This window comes from Lepidochelys kempii, chromosome 3, assembly GCF_965140265.1.
Source record: "Lepidochelys kempii isolate rLepKem1 chromosome 3, rLepKem1.hap2, whole genome shotgun sequence".
NCBI classification, from domain to species: Eukaryota; Metazoa; Chordata; order Testudines; family Cheloniidae; genus Lepidochelys; species Lepidochelys kempii.
Window position 1 is genome coordinate 56,862,027 of NC_133258.1, and position 13,687 is coordinate 56,875,713.

A 13,687-nucleotide genomic window follows, 5' to 3' on the forward strand; every position below is an offset into this window, starting at 1 on the left:
TGTTATCAGTTATCAAATATGGTTATCAGTTAGATCCTGAGCATGTGGGCAAGAGTCACCAGCCAGACACCTGGGAAAGAATGATCTGTAGTAATTCAGAGCCATCCCCATCTCCAACAGTTGGGGATTTTTTGCTACTGGCAGATGCTGATGGGCCACATGCCATTGTAGGCAGTCCTGTTATACCATCCCCTCCATAAATGTATCAAGCTCAGTCTTGAAGTCAGTTAGGTTTATTGTCCTCATTGCTCCCCTTGGAAGGCTGTTCCAGAACTTCATTCCTCTGATGGTTAGAAACCTTTGTCTAATTTCGAGCCTAAACTTGTTGATGGCCAGTTTATATCCATTTGTTCTTGTGTCCACATTGGCGCTAAACTTAAATAACTCCTCTCCCTCCCTGGTATTTATCCCTCTGATGTATTTATAGAGAGCAACTTCTATAGAACTTCTTTATAAATTTGTGTAGAGACAAGTTATTTATTTTTAAACTATATTACTTATGAATGGGCCAGAACCATTCATCATAAGTAATTTTTAAACTATATCTTCATCTTTTCAATTGTTTTTGTTTTATGCTTTTTTTTTGATTGATGTAATTATGTTTGATTATGTTTCAACACCTGTCTTAATGCTGTTCAGCCATAGTGAATTATCTACAGCCTTCCATACACAGAAAGCAGACACCTAATGGCCTTGGATATCAGTGGATCTATGTTCTTCAGTTAATCAGATCAGGGCTTCATTTAGTACTGACTCTGATTATGGAGGGTTCATTAGGTCATTTTTAACGTATGGCTTTAATTCAGCAAATAGGCTACAGCTACTCCTCTGTGCTTCCCTAGTGTGTCCTCTGGGTTTGTTATCTCTGCTAGCCAAATGCTTCAAGAAAAGATTGCCTACTTTTTCCATATGATTCTGCAATGGATGACCAAGGTAACATATTCTAGATCCATCCCTTTTTCTCAATTCTTTTTAAAAAGTTACTGAAGTTTCTACAGCTATCTTGGGTGTTCAGCAAATGCCTGTCAATTAATCAGCCATTATATATAAACCCTATGTAAATGATGCTGGAAAATTTCATACTCAGTGGAGCCTGTGTAAATAAAATGTAATATAATTAGTCCCCTAGGTCATTATTACAGACTATATGCTATAGCACTGTGTGATCCTGGATTATAGGTACAATTGCTCCAAATGATGGGCTCAAAGAAGGGGAAATGTTGCAGTGAAATAAAATGTAGTTTAGTTAAGAATTTTCCAGCAGAGATCCTAGTGTATTTCTTGAGTGGAATAATTCCGGTAATCTGCCCTGCCCCTGCAATAAAATCCTAGACTAAGAAAAATTAAATATTATACAGTTAAGCACTCAAAAGTCAAGAAATGCCAAAGTTAAGGTTGTACATACAAGCTTCACTATGCCCATTGTGCTATATACATTATTATAGTCATTAATTTATCCTATATGGAACCCCTTTTTATGAACATTACCAACTGTGCAGCTTTTAGCATTCAAGATGCACAGGAAATAAACCTGGTCTCTGGTGACCTATATCATTACTGCAGTCATAAATAACATTTCACTGCACAGTGAGGCTTTCTTTAGCTGCACACTTTGAGCTTAGCAAGAAAACTATTCAAATTGTACTACACCTGTAGAGTGTGATTTCCAATGGATTATAACTCTGTCAAATCAATGCCATAGTTTGACAGGGACACTTCTTCTCAACAAAGGATATTAGCAAACCTGATTTTTACATCCAACTCTTTTGGCACTAGGTCCATTGAAAATAAGAAATATGTTTAAAAATGGGGAACGTTTAACCTTTTCATTTTCCTTGTAATAAAAAATAGCTTAATGGTTTATGTTCAAACATAAAAAAAAATCACTTTTGGTGAGAAGCTGGGAAAATGTCAACCTAAGGTAAAAGCTTCAGAAAATTACAACCAACTGAAAATGGAGTTCAGTGGAAATGCCTGTGTAGCCTTAACTACAGTGGCAGCAGTTTTGTCTTCTATGATTTTTATCTGCTATTATAATATTATATTCTGTGGGAATGGAGCCTTCAACTTGCCATTCTTAGCGCTAATTAGTAGCTACATCTTCAGGAAGCTGACATGCTCTTTTGGTTTCTTCTCACTTTTCTTTTTTTTTTTTTTTTTTGCTTATATGGCAACTTTCATCAAAAAGGAGAGAGAGCTTTACTGTTATATGGCAACTTTCATCAAAAAGGACAGAGAGCTTTACTGCCTTTCTAGCTCTCCACTACATGCTTATCAGCTTGTGTAGACTGATATGATGTGTCATTCTGTAGTATTAAAGCCTTTCTAAAAAAGCTCTTTTTAGTTTTTTTTAGCAGCTACAGTACATATTTAGAAATTTCTGGAAGTTTTTAAATCAAGCTTTAACATTCCCTCCCTTTTAAAACACTATCCCTTAAGAACTTTGTATCCCCTGAGACAACTGTATCATGAAATGAGATTCTGTGATTTTCTTGATCTCTCTCTCTTCCAATTTATTCCACATCAGCAAATGTTTTCCTTTCATCCCCATGTCACTTTAGCAAGTAATACATATCATTGACAAAATCAGCACGCTTGCATTTATTAATCAATGACAAACTCAAAGCATAGTGTGATGAGGTAGTCTGCCCCTGTCAAGGATCCTCCTCCACTCTGAACGCTAGGGTACAGATGTGGGGACCTGCATGAAAAACCTCCTAAGCTTATCTTTACCAGCTTAGGTCAAAACTTCCCCAAGGTACAAAATATTCCACCCGTTGTCCTTGGATTGGCCACTACCACCACCAAACTAATACTGGTTACTGGGGAAGAGCTGTTTGGACGCGTCTTTCCCCCCAAAATACTTCCCAAAACCTTGCACCCCACTTCCTGGACAAGGTTTGGTAACAAGCCTCACCAATTTGCCTATGTGACTACAGACCCAGACCCTTGGATCTTAAGAACAATGAACAATCCTCCCAACACTTGCACCCCCCCTTTCCTGGGAAATGTTGGATAAAAAGCCTCACCAATTTGCATAGGTGACCACAGACCCAAACCCTTGGATCTGAGAACAATGAAAAAGCATTCAGTTTTCTTACAAGAAGACTTTTAATAGAAATAGAAGTAAATAGAAATAAAGAAATCCCCCCTGTAAAATCAGGATGGTAGATACCTTACAGGGTAATTAGATTCAAAACATAGAGAACCCCTCTAGGCAAAACCTTAAGTTACAAAAAAGATAGACAGAAATAGTTATTCTATTCAGCACAATTCTTTTCTCAGCCATTTAAAGAAATCATAATCTAACACATACCTAGCTAGATTACTTACTAAAAGTTCTAAGACTCCATTCCTGGTCTATACCCGGCAGAAACAGCATATAGACAGACCGAGACCCTTTGTTTCTCTCCCTCCTCCCAGCTTTTGAAAGTATCTTGTCTCCTCATTGGTCATTTTGGTCAGGTGCCAGTGAGGTTACCTTTAGCTTCTTAACCCTTTACAGGTGAGAGGATTTTTTTTTCTGGCCAGGAGGGATTTTAAAGGGGTTTACCCTTCCCTTTATATTTATGACAGCCCCTTAAGGCTAATACTGGTCAGTCCTCCTGTCATGTGACCTGGCCTTTAGGAATTTGGGGTGGTCTTACACACAAGGCCTAAGGAAATATGGAGAGAGAGGCAAAGAGTCCCAGGAAGAAGCAGGAGTTAAAAGAAATTCCGTTAGCCCTGGTCTACACTATGAATTTAGGTCGAATTTAGCAGCATTAGGTCGATTTAACCCTGCACCCGTCCACATGACCATGCCTGTTTTGTCAACTTAAAGGGCTCTTAAAATTGATGTCTGTACTCCTCCCCAGCAAGGGTAGTAGCACTAAAATCGACCTCACTGGGTTGAATTTGGGATAGTGTGGACGCAATTTGACGGTTTTGCTTCCGGGAGCTATCCCAGAGTGCTCCATTTTGACTGCTCTGGACAGCACTCTCAACTCAGATGCACTGGCAAGGTAGACCGGAAAAGCCCTGGGAACTTTTGAATTTCATTTCCTGTTTGGCCAGCATGGCAAGCTGATCAGCACAGGTGACCATGCAGAGCTCATCAGCACAGGTGACTAAGGAGACCCAGAATTGCAAAGAGCTTCAGCATGGACCAAATGGGAGACACTGGATCTGATCGCTGTATGGGGAGAAGAATCCATGCAGGCAGAACTCCATTCCAAAAGATGAAATGCCAATATATTTGCTAAAATCTCCAAGGGCATGATGGACAGAGGCTACAACAGGGACACACAACAGTGCTGTGTGAAAGTTAAGGAGCTGAGGCAAGCCTACCAAAAAACAAAGGATGCAAATGGTCGCTCTGGGTCAGAGCCCCACACATGCTGCTTCTATGATGAGATGCATGCAATTCTAGGGAGCGCCCCTACCACTACCCCACCACTGTCCGTGGACACCTGCAAGGGAGGAGTCTCACGCAACAGAGATGAGGATTTTGTGGATGAGGAAGATGAGGAGGAGGAGGAGGAGGATAGCGCACAGCAGGCAAGCGGAGAATCCCTTCTCCCCCGCAGCCAGGAAATGTTCATCACCCTGGAGCCAATACCCTCCCAAGGCGGGCTCCCGGACCATGAAGCCAGAGAAGGCACCTCTGGTGAGTGTACCTTTGTAAATATAATACAGGGTTTAAAAGCAAGCGTGTTTAATGATTAATTTGCCCTGAAGACTTGTGATGCATTCACGGCCAGTATAGCTACTGGAAAAGTCTGTTAACATGTCTGGGATGGAGCAGAAATCCTCTAGGGACATCTCCATGAAGCTCTCCTGGAGGTATTTTAAAAGCCTTTGCAGAAGGTTTCTGGGGAGGTCAGCCTTATTCCATCCTCCATGATAGGACACTTTTACCATGGCAAGCCAGTAGCAAGTAGTCTGGAATCATTGCAGAACAAAGCATTGCCACAAATGGGCCCAGGCTTTGGTGGCATTCAAGTAACATCCATTCTTTATCTCTTTGTATTGGCCTCAGGAGAGTGATGATATTCATGGTCACCTGGTTCAAATATGGGAAATTTGTTTAAGGGAACATTCAGAGGTGCCCATTCCTGCTGGGCTGTTTGCCTTTCGCTGAAAATAAATCATCCCCGCTGTTAGCCACGCGGTGGGGGGAGGTCCGTTCATGCTGAACTGTTTGCATTTGGTTGACAGGGGTGTTCCCTGATACTAGCCATGCGGTGGGGGGGGGGTCGGAAAGGTGTGAAGTGATCATCCCAGAGAATTGGGGGGGGTTGGGTTGTGCTGCACATTCACCCTAAAACCACAGCCCCTTCTTTTAAATGGCCAACCCAATGGGCTTTGCTTGGTATGGGAAAGGAGGGCGCTGCTGTTTGAAACTGTTTCCACATGTTATGAAGGTTGAAGAAGCCAAAACTCTTTGCCTTATCATGGCTGCCTGGAAGCTGAATTCTGTTGCCCAGCCAAGCGTGTGTGATGTCTCACACCAAACTGGCAGGCACTCAATATAAGAGGCAAAATGCGACCTTGTACCAAAAGGACATGTGCTGTGTAATGTGAATCGCTTGATTCAGTGTGAAATAATCTTTGTTCCCTTTGTTCTCTAAAATGTATCTTTTTAAATACTACTCTCCCTTTTTTTCCTCCTGCACCTGCAAATGTTTCCACACTCCCCCTATCATCTCCATCCCAGAGGCTAGTGCAGATTAGAAGGTGAAAAAAAACCCGCACTCACAATGAAATATTCTCAGAGCTCATGCAGTCCTCCCGCACTGAAAGAGCTCAGCAGAATGTGTGGAGGCAAACAATGGCAGAGACCAGGAAAGCGTTAAATGAACGTGATGAGAGGAGGGAGGAGCACGATGAAAGGAGGCAGCATGCAATGCTGAGTCTAATGGGGGAGCAAACCGATATGCTCAGGCATCTGGTGGAGCTGCAGGAAAGGCAGCAGGAGCACAGATCACTGCTGCAGCCCCTGTATAACCTCCCCAAGTTTCATATCCTCCTCACCCAGATACCCAAGAAAGCGGAGGTGGGGTGCGGGGGAGGCTACTGGCACCCAGCCACTCCACCCCAGAGGACTGCCCAAGCAACAGAAGGCTGGCATGCAATAAGTTTTGAACTGTAGTATGGCCTTGTCCTTCGCTCCTCCCCTCATCCACCATCCCACCTGGTGCTTCCCTCCTCACCCACCCCTCCTGGGCTACCTTGCGAATTTTCCCCTATTTGTGTGATGAATTAATAAAGAATGCATGATTTTGAAACGATAATGATGTTATTGCGTCTGAAAGCGGTGATCGAAGGGGGAGGTCGGTTGGCTTACAGGGAAGTAGAGTCATCGAAGGGGGCAGGTTTTCATCAAGGAGAAACAAACAGAACCGTCACACCGTAGCCTGGCCAGTCATGAAACTGGTTTTCAAAGTTTCTCTGATGTGCAGGACACCCAGCTGTGCTCTTCTAATCACCCTGGTGTCTGGCTGTGTGTTATTGGCTGCCAGGCTATTTGCCTCAACCTCCTACCCCGCCATAAACGTCTCCCCCTTACTCACAGATATTGTGGAGCACACAGCAAGCAGTAATAACAATGGGAATATTTGTTTAGCTGAGGTCTAACCTAGTCAGTAAACTGCGCCAGTGAGCTTTTAAACATCCAAATGCACATTCTACCACCATTCTGCACTGGCTCAGCCTATAGTTGAACTGCTCCTTACTACTGTCCAGAGTGCCTGTGAATGGCTTCATGAGCCATGGCATTAAAGGGTAGGCTGGATCCCCAAGGATAACTATAGGCATTTCAACATCCCCAATGGTACTTTTCTGGTCTGGGAAGTAAGTTCCTTCCTGCAGCTGTTGAAACAGACTAGAGTTCCTGAAGATGCGAGCGTCATGCACCTTTCCCGGCCATCCCACGTTGATGTCGGTGAAACGTCTCTTGTGATCCACCAGTGCTTGCAGCATCATTGAAAAGTACCCCTTGTGGTTTACATACTGGCTGCCAAGGTGGTTCGGTCCCAGGATAGGGATATGCGTTCCGTCTATCGCCCCACCACAGTTAGGGAACCCCATTGCAGCAAAGCAATGACCTGCACATTTCCCAGGGTCACTACCCTTGATAGCAGCAGCTCAGTGATTGTGTTGGCTACTTGGATCACAGCAGCCCCCACAGTAGATTTACCCCCTTCAAACTGATTCCTTACTGACTGGTAGCTGTCTGGCGTTGCAAGCTTCCACAGGGCTATTGCCACTTGCTTGTGAACTGTGAGGGCTGCTCTCATCTTGGTATTCTTGTGCTTCAGGTCAGGGGAAAGCAAGTCACAAAGTTCCATGAAAGTGCCCTTATGCATGCGAAAGTTTTGCAGCCACTGGGAATCATCCCAGACCTGCAACACTATGTGGTCCCACCAGTCTGTGCTTGTTTCCCAGGCCCAGAATTGGCATTCCATGGCATGAACCTGCCCCACTACCACCATGATGTCCAAATTGCCAGGGCCTGAGATGTCTGTGTCCATGTCCTCATCACTATTGTGATCATGCTGTCATCGCCTCCTCGCCTGCTTTTGCAGGTTCTGCACATATTGCAGGATAATGTGAGAGCTGTTTGCAATGCTCACAACAGCAGCGATGAGCTGAGTGGGCTCCATGTTTGCCATGGTATGGCGTCTGCAGGAGAGCAGAGTTGCAGTGGAAGCAGTGGATGACAACAGATGCCACGAGAATAGATATTTATACAGAACGACGAGAGGACCTGAGAGGTGGATTCATGGCACCAGGAGAGCAGAGTTGTAGCGGAATTGGTGAAGGATGACGGTTAGCACCACACACATTTCTTGAGAAGAACCCGGGAGCACATGACAGACAACATGGAGAAATTTGCTATTGAGACAACAGCAGCAGAGCAGAGTTGCAGTGGAAGCACTCCCACTGCACCATCTGCTGACAGCTGTATGGTGTCTGCACGAAAAAAAAGGCGTGAAACGATTGTCTGCCCTTGCTTTCATGGAGGGAGGGGCAACTGATGACATGTACCCAAAACTACCTGCAACAATGTTTTTGCCCCATCAGGCATTGGGAGCTCAACCCAAAATTGCAATGGGCAGTGGAGACTGGAGGAACTGTACAACCCACAGTGCAATGCTCCGAAAGTCGACGCTAGCCACGGTACTGCAGACGAACTCTACCAACTTAATGCATTTAGTGTGGACATATGCAATAGACTGTATAAAATCGATTTCTAAAAATCGACTTCTATAAGATTGACCTAATTTCATAGTGTAGACATACCCTTAGTGTATCTTTAAGGGCCTGGAACCTGGAGCCTTGAAGAGAGGGTGTGGCAGGGCCCCCCCTCTCACCCAGCCAATAAGGAATGAGCTGGGGGAAGGGACCAGCATAAATGCTGCCTTCTCCTTCATAGATGAGCAGAATTGCCTATATATACTTCAGGGAGCAGGAAGGCTCTTGCAGAGGCCCTGAATTAACTGGGAGAAGTCAGCAGCAGTGGAAGGCCTGCCTGCTGAACTCTCATAGCCTGAGGGTGGAAGAACTGATAGGTAAAAGGGCAGAGCAGGGTGAGAAGCTATATAAAGTCCTGAAGCTTGCCTGAACCACAGCTCCACCTCCATGGAGAAGAGCTGTGGAAAATTCCTTCCTTAAGAAGGGAAACAGTAAGGATAGTTTGGAAGATATCCCGGTATATACCAGAGAAGGTGAAGGAGAGCTTTGTGTGATTTTTGCCTTTGGGGTTGAATAAAGTAGACCCCTGGAAAAAGTATCTCTTACAAGATTGATAAACATGGAAATACCAATACCAAGTGTAAGCAAAATAGTAATGCCATTAAGAATTTGCATCAGAGAGAATTCCAAACATTCATAATCAACTGAAAATAAGATTTATATAAAATTAGAATGCCACAGTTAGGTAGTTCACAATTTGCTAAATAATCAATTCATAAGAGTCTGTCTGTATTTCCTACATGTAATATTTCCTTTGCGGCTGTGTTATTCAGCCTTAATTTTCTTTTGGTTAATTATATCCCATTACTCCTACTTGTTGATTGTTAATTATTATTTATTATAATAACTAGGAGCAACTGCAGTAATATTAGAGCACCCTACATTGATCTTTCTTCTTGTGATTGCTCCTTCAAGTAAACTTGAAGATAGTTTTATCTACTGTAAGTGTGATATATGCAGTTAGAAAGCTAGCTGTCTATCATAGACTTCTGACAAAGTGAGATGGGGCAGAAGGTTTAAAAAACCAGAATATTTTGCCTGTCTGGGTATGTGCTGTAGGTGCAGAATGGCTAAGGGAACTTGCTAGTAGCTCCTACAATTCTGCTCTCAGTCTGCCTTCTTTCCAAGAACTTCTCTGGCAGCAAAAGCCAAAATTTAGCCCTGAAACTGGGCAACAAAAGGATATAGCAGGCTACAATTCCTGCTGAGTGTTCACGTCTTGATTATAAAGACCAAATATACTCATTACCTGGAAGAAGCTAGTGGCTGAAAGGAGTGAAGACCCATTTCTTCTTCTCATAGACCTTCCCCTCGATTAGTCCTGGAAATCACCTAGTCCTTAAATTGTAAACCTACTCATGATTAGCCAGACAGTCCAAAAGGTTATGATTTTTGTCTCTTTTTCAGTGGAAGTGTGGACCTGGCAGCTTGAAAAGAAATGTCGGTTATAGAACACATTTTAACTAGGTAATAAATCTTGTACTTACAGTGGGATTTAATTAATTTTAAAATGTTAAAACATCTAATCGGACTTGAGAACTTACTACTTTTACTATGGAAAATTAGCTTAATCATTACAAAAACAATATATAATCTATTCACAGTGTAATTAAATTCTCATTTATTTTAAACATCTGCCACAACTACAACATAACTAACCTATTACATAAACTTTAAAACTTTCAAAGAAAACATTACAATGTCTAACAGGAAGAACATCTTCTTCACATAAGACAACATATCAATACCTCAATGACTGTTTAGATCTGATCCTAAAAAGTGAATGACTACATAAGCATAAGTTTATTCACAAGTGCTAGTTGCCCATTTTGTCAAGCTACCATGTCCATTATAGCCTAAAGATAATTAGATGCTATAATATGTCTGTGATAAATGATCTTCTTGACTTGTGCATTTTACTTTAAGCCTTTAGTTCTAATGCAATTATCATGCAAAATTTAATAAAGAATACTTTTTATTTAATTGCATGAATCAGGCTTATTTCTCCTTGTGAATAAAAGTCAGTTTATTTTTCCCTTGCAAGCAATGTAGTTAGAATGCATTATTATTTTTTCTGTTTTAACTATATCCTACATTGTATGGGTTTTCATCCCAAAGGATCTAAAAATGGTATACAGATTGTGGATCCAAGTCCGAATTCCTTGTGCACCTAAAATTTCCATAATTACAGTAAATACTCTTGGGCATGGGATCCTTTTTTAAAATCAGTTGATAAAATGATACTGTAACATTAACTAGAATATGATTTAATAGAATAAATGTATGGAGCAATTTTGTGGGAAGGAATCACAGTAAGACTTTCGTTGCTAGCTAAAAAGTTTCAAAAGTAAAGAAAGATTTTTGACTTACTAAACATTAAATGAAACTGACAAACAGCAGAATAATTCCCAGAGAACAAAGTCATTATTAGAAATGGATGTAATCTGTTCTCTTTCTCGCTCTCTTTTTTGTTACAAAGAAGTTTAATCCTCATCCAGGATTAAAATTCAGTGTATTTTTAGCAGTGCTGTGTCCTAGATAAAATATACTTCTATCTATATTTTTATACGTCTTTTAGGATTCTGGAGTATTTTGTCCTCCCACCAAACAGTCACATACTGGAATGTATATGTGTAACTAAAACATAGATATAGATCTGTATGTGCATAGCTGCAATTATCTAGGCTCTTTCCACATTTTGTAATCGCAATAGTGGGGTGGAGTATATGTTTGTTTTATAATACACACATCTGAGGATAGAGTATCCTGTACAAAGTAAGCAGAGCTATAGAAGAAGTTTCTGTGCCTTTTTTGATCATTTCTCATGGTGTTGGTGCACGTTAGGAATAGCTTTTGAAGTTCCTGGTTTTCTTTATAAGGATAACTTTTATTAAAAATAGAACTATAATATGATTAACAAAGTCCAAAAGCTGTAATTTGGTTCTTTAAAGCATTGGTTGACTGGGCCAGATAGATAATGAAATCTCTATTTGATGAAACCAGAGGTGGGTCCAAGTCACATAGTTTGGTCCCAGATTCAAATTTTCCAAGCATTAGAAGGTGCCCAGCTATGACTTTTAGGAGCATACAGGAAAATCTCATCTACTATGTGAACTTATTTCTACTGAACACTTTACATAAAGCCTGACAATGAAATACAATTTATATTTGATTATTATGTTAATTATGTTTTCCATAAAAATACTATTTAGCAATAAGAAAAGGAGTACCTGTGGCACCTTAGAGACTAACAAATTTATTTGAGCATAAGCTTTTGTGAGCTACAGCTCACTACAGATGCACTCAGTGGAAAATATAGTGCGGAGATTTATATACATAGAGAACATGAAACAATCACTCTCATTACAGTGTGTATGGTAACATCCATTGTTTCATGTTCTTTATGTATAGAAATCTCCCCACTTTATTTTCCACTGCATGCATCCGATGAAGTGAGCTGTAGCTCACGAAAGCTTATGCTCAAATCAATTTGTTAGTCTCTAAGGTGCCACAAGTCCTCCTTTTCTTTTTGCGGATACAGACTAACACGGCTGCTACTCTGAAACCTGTTATTTAGCAATAGTGAGAACTTGGCACCAATCAGTAGTTATGGGAAATTTGCCATTTTCATTTCTAGAAAGTAGTGTAAAATATTTAAAAAATAGGTATTGGAATCTGAATATTCAGCTGAGCAGATGTGTTTGGTAGCTCTGAATATTTGTGCTAGTAAATGTAAAGATGTTTGTGGTATTGCTGCTGGACAAGATTGGGTATATTACTGGGACAAATTCAATGGTTGTAAGTGGTGATGTAAGCTATACATTAGGTGCCAGTTCTTCAGGAAATGGGTTAAGTGGCAAATAGTGTAGCTTGCACCAACTTGGCATTCAGTGGGTGAGCAAAATAAGTGCAATTTAATAGCTAAGTAAGTGTGTTTGAGACAGATTCACTTTTCAGCTACAGCGTCTTTATGCCAGCATAGCATAGTTTCTGCAAAGGAGCCATGGGACAGGCATAATTCATACCCAGTGAATAGTAATTGTGGGGTCTTGTTTGCCAGATCTGTGTCAGCTCCATAAACACTCCTGGAACAGTGGATCAGGGACTGCAGGAAAAAGAGCGGGAAGAGGTGTGGCCAGGGCATCTCCTGACTGCTGCAAGTGAATCAGCTTACCTACCTTATTCCAAGGTGTGAATGATGTCCTTTGTTCTTCTGTTGCTGCTGGGACCTCACTTCATCTTACATCCTCCTGCTGCCTGTTCTTTCTGTTTTTCTGCCACCCCCTTTTCAGCATGCATGTTACTTTAATCCTGCACATCCAGTGACAATCCTACTGATGCGAGTTACACAGCTTTTCCACCTATCCCATATACACTTGTTTTCTGCTCAATTTACACCTTTTTAGTAGAACTCAGTGTTTGAGTCTCTTGGTCACCTGAATTGACTTTAGTAGACTCTAGTAGACCAGCCACAGTGGAGGCTGGTGAAATCTGAGATTGGGGAGGTGAAGCGGACACCCAATTCTTCACTACAACCTTGCTAACAGCAGTAGGTAAAGATCACGCTATCTGAATTATATATGTGATCTGTACTCTCCCGCTCCCCCAGAGGCAGCTCCACAACTTGTGGGGGAGGCAGATTTTTGTCTTTTGCAGCAGGCAGACTGGTCTTCTAACTATGCTGGTCTTCTGCCAAGCTGGTATCCTTGGCCTTCCGTAGCCTGGAAGGCTTGGAAGGCTATGAATATTTTCTGCTAGATAGAGCCCAATCTGCTTTCTATTTTTATGATAAAGTAAAAAAAATAAAGAAAAGATAGCAAGGAAAAGCCATATGTCATGGAATGTTGAAATAATCTACAATTAAATTCCTAATATTTAACTTTAGTTTACCATTCAAAATTACTTTTCCATTCCATGAATAGAATACCTGGAACTGTAAAGACCAATATAATTTTAAACTCTTCTGGAAAATAAATACTACACTGATTTACCTCACCTGAAGATCTGGCCCAATGTATTTCATGCATGGTGGACCATAACTGCTGATTATCAGTAAGTATCAATGGTGCCCAAAACCAAGGAAAAGATATTCCAGCAGATGGGAATTTTCTCCCCAAGGATCCAATTGATTAAGACTGTGAAGTGGCAACAAGCTCCCTGTAATCCTCCTTGTCTCCTACTGCAGAGTTGGTAGCCATCTGTGGCAGTTAACCACAGCAAGGTCCATAAAGACATTATCCCTAAAATGGGTATTAGAGCCTATAAGATCTGAACTGGGTCTTCAATACCTTCTTTTAAGACAGAAGTTTCTATAGATTCGGTACACTTTTCTTCAAGACCTCTAACTACCAACTCTGTGTAAGGCACATGTGTTGAAATGCCTGGAAGGTGTGCTTGCATAATAAACAGTTGGTTTCATCAGCAGAATTGCAAGGAGGTAAGTGATTCA

The 13,687-nt window shown here is 41.4% G+C and overlaps 1 protein-coding gene across 37 annotated transcripts in view; it reads left to right on the forward strand.

The window, feature by feature from the left end:
• Nucleotides 1–13,687, forward strand: part of RIMS1 (regulating synaptic membrane exocytosis 1) — a 507,401-nt gene that overhangs the window by 173,736 nt on the left and 319,978 nt on the right. Inside the window, exon 1 of one of the 37 annotated variants that reach the window (XM_073336429.1) lies at nucleotides 12,381–12,427. The exons of the other annotated variants lie outside the window; for them this stretch is intronic. The gene's annotated coding sequence lies outside the window, so the exon portion shown is untranslated. Of the gene's footprint in view, nucleotides 1–12,380; nucleotides 12,428–13,687 lie in introns of those variants that run through there. 37 annotated transcript variants of the gene reach the window in all.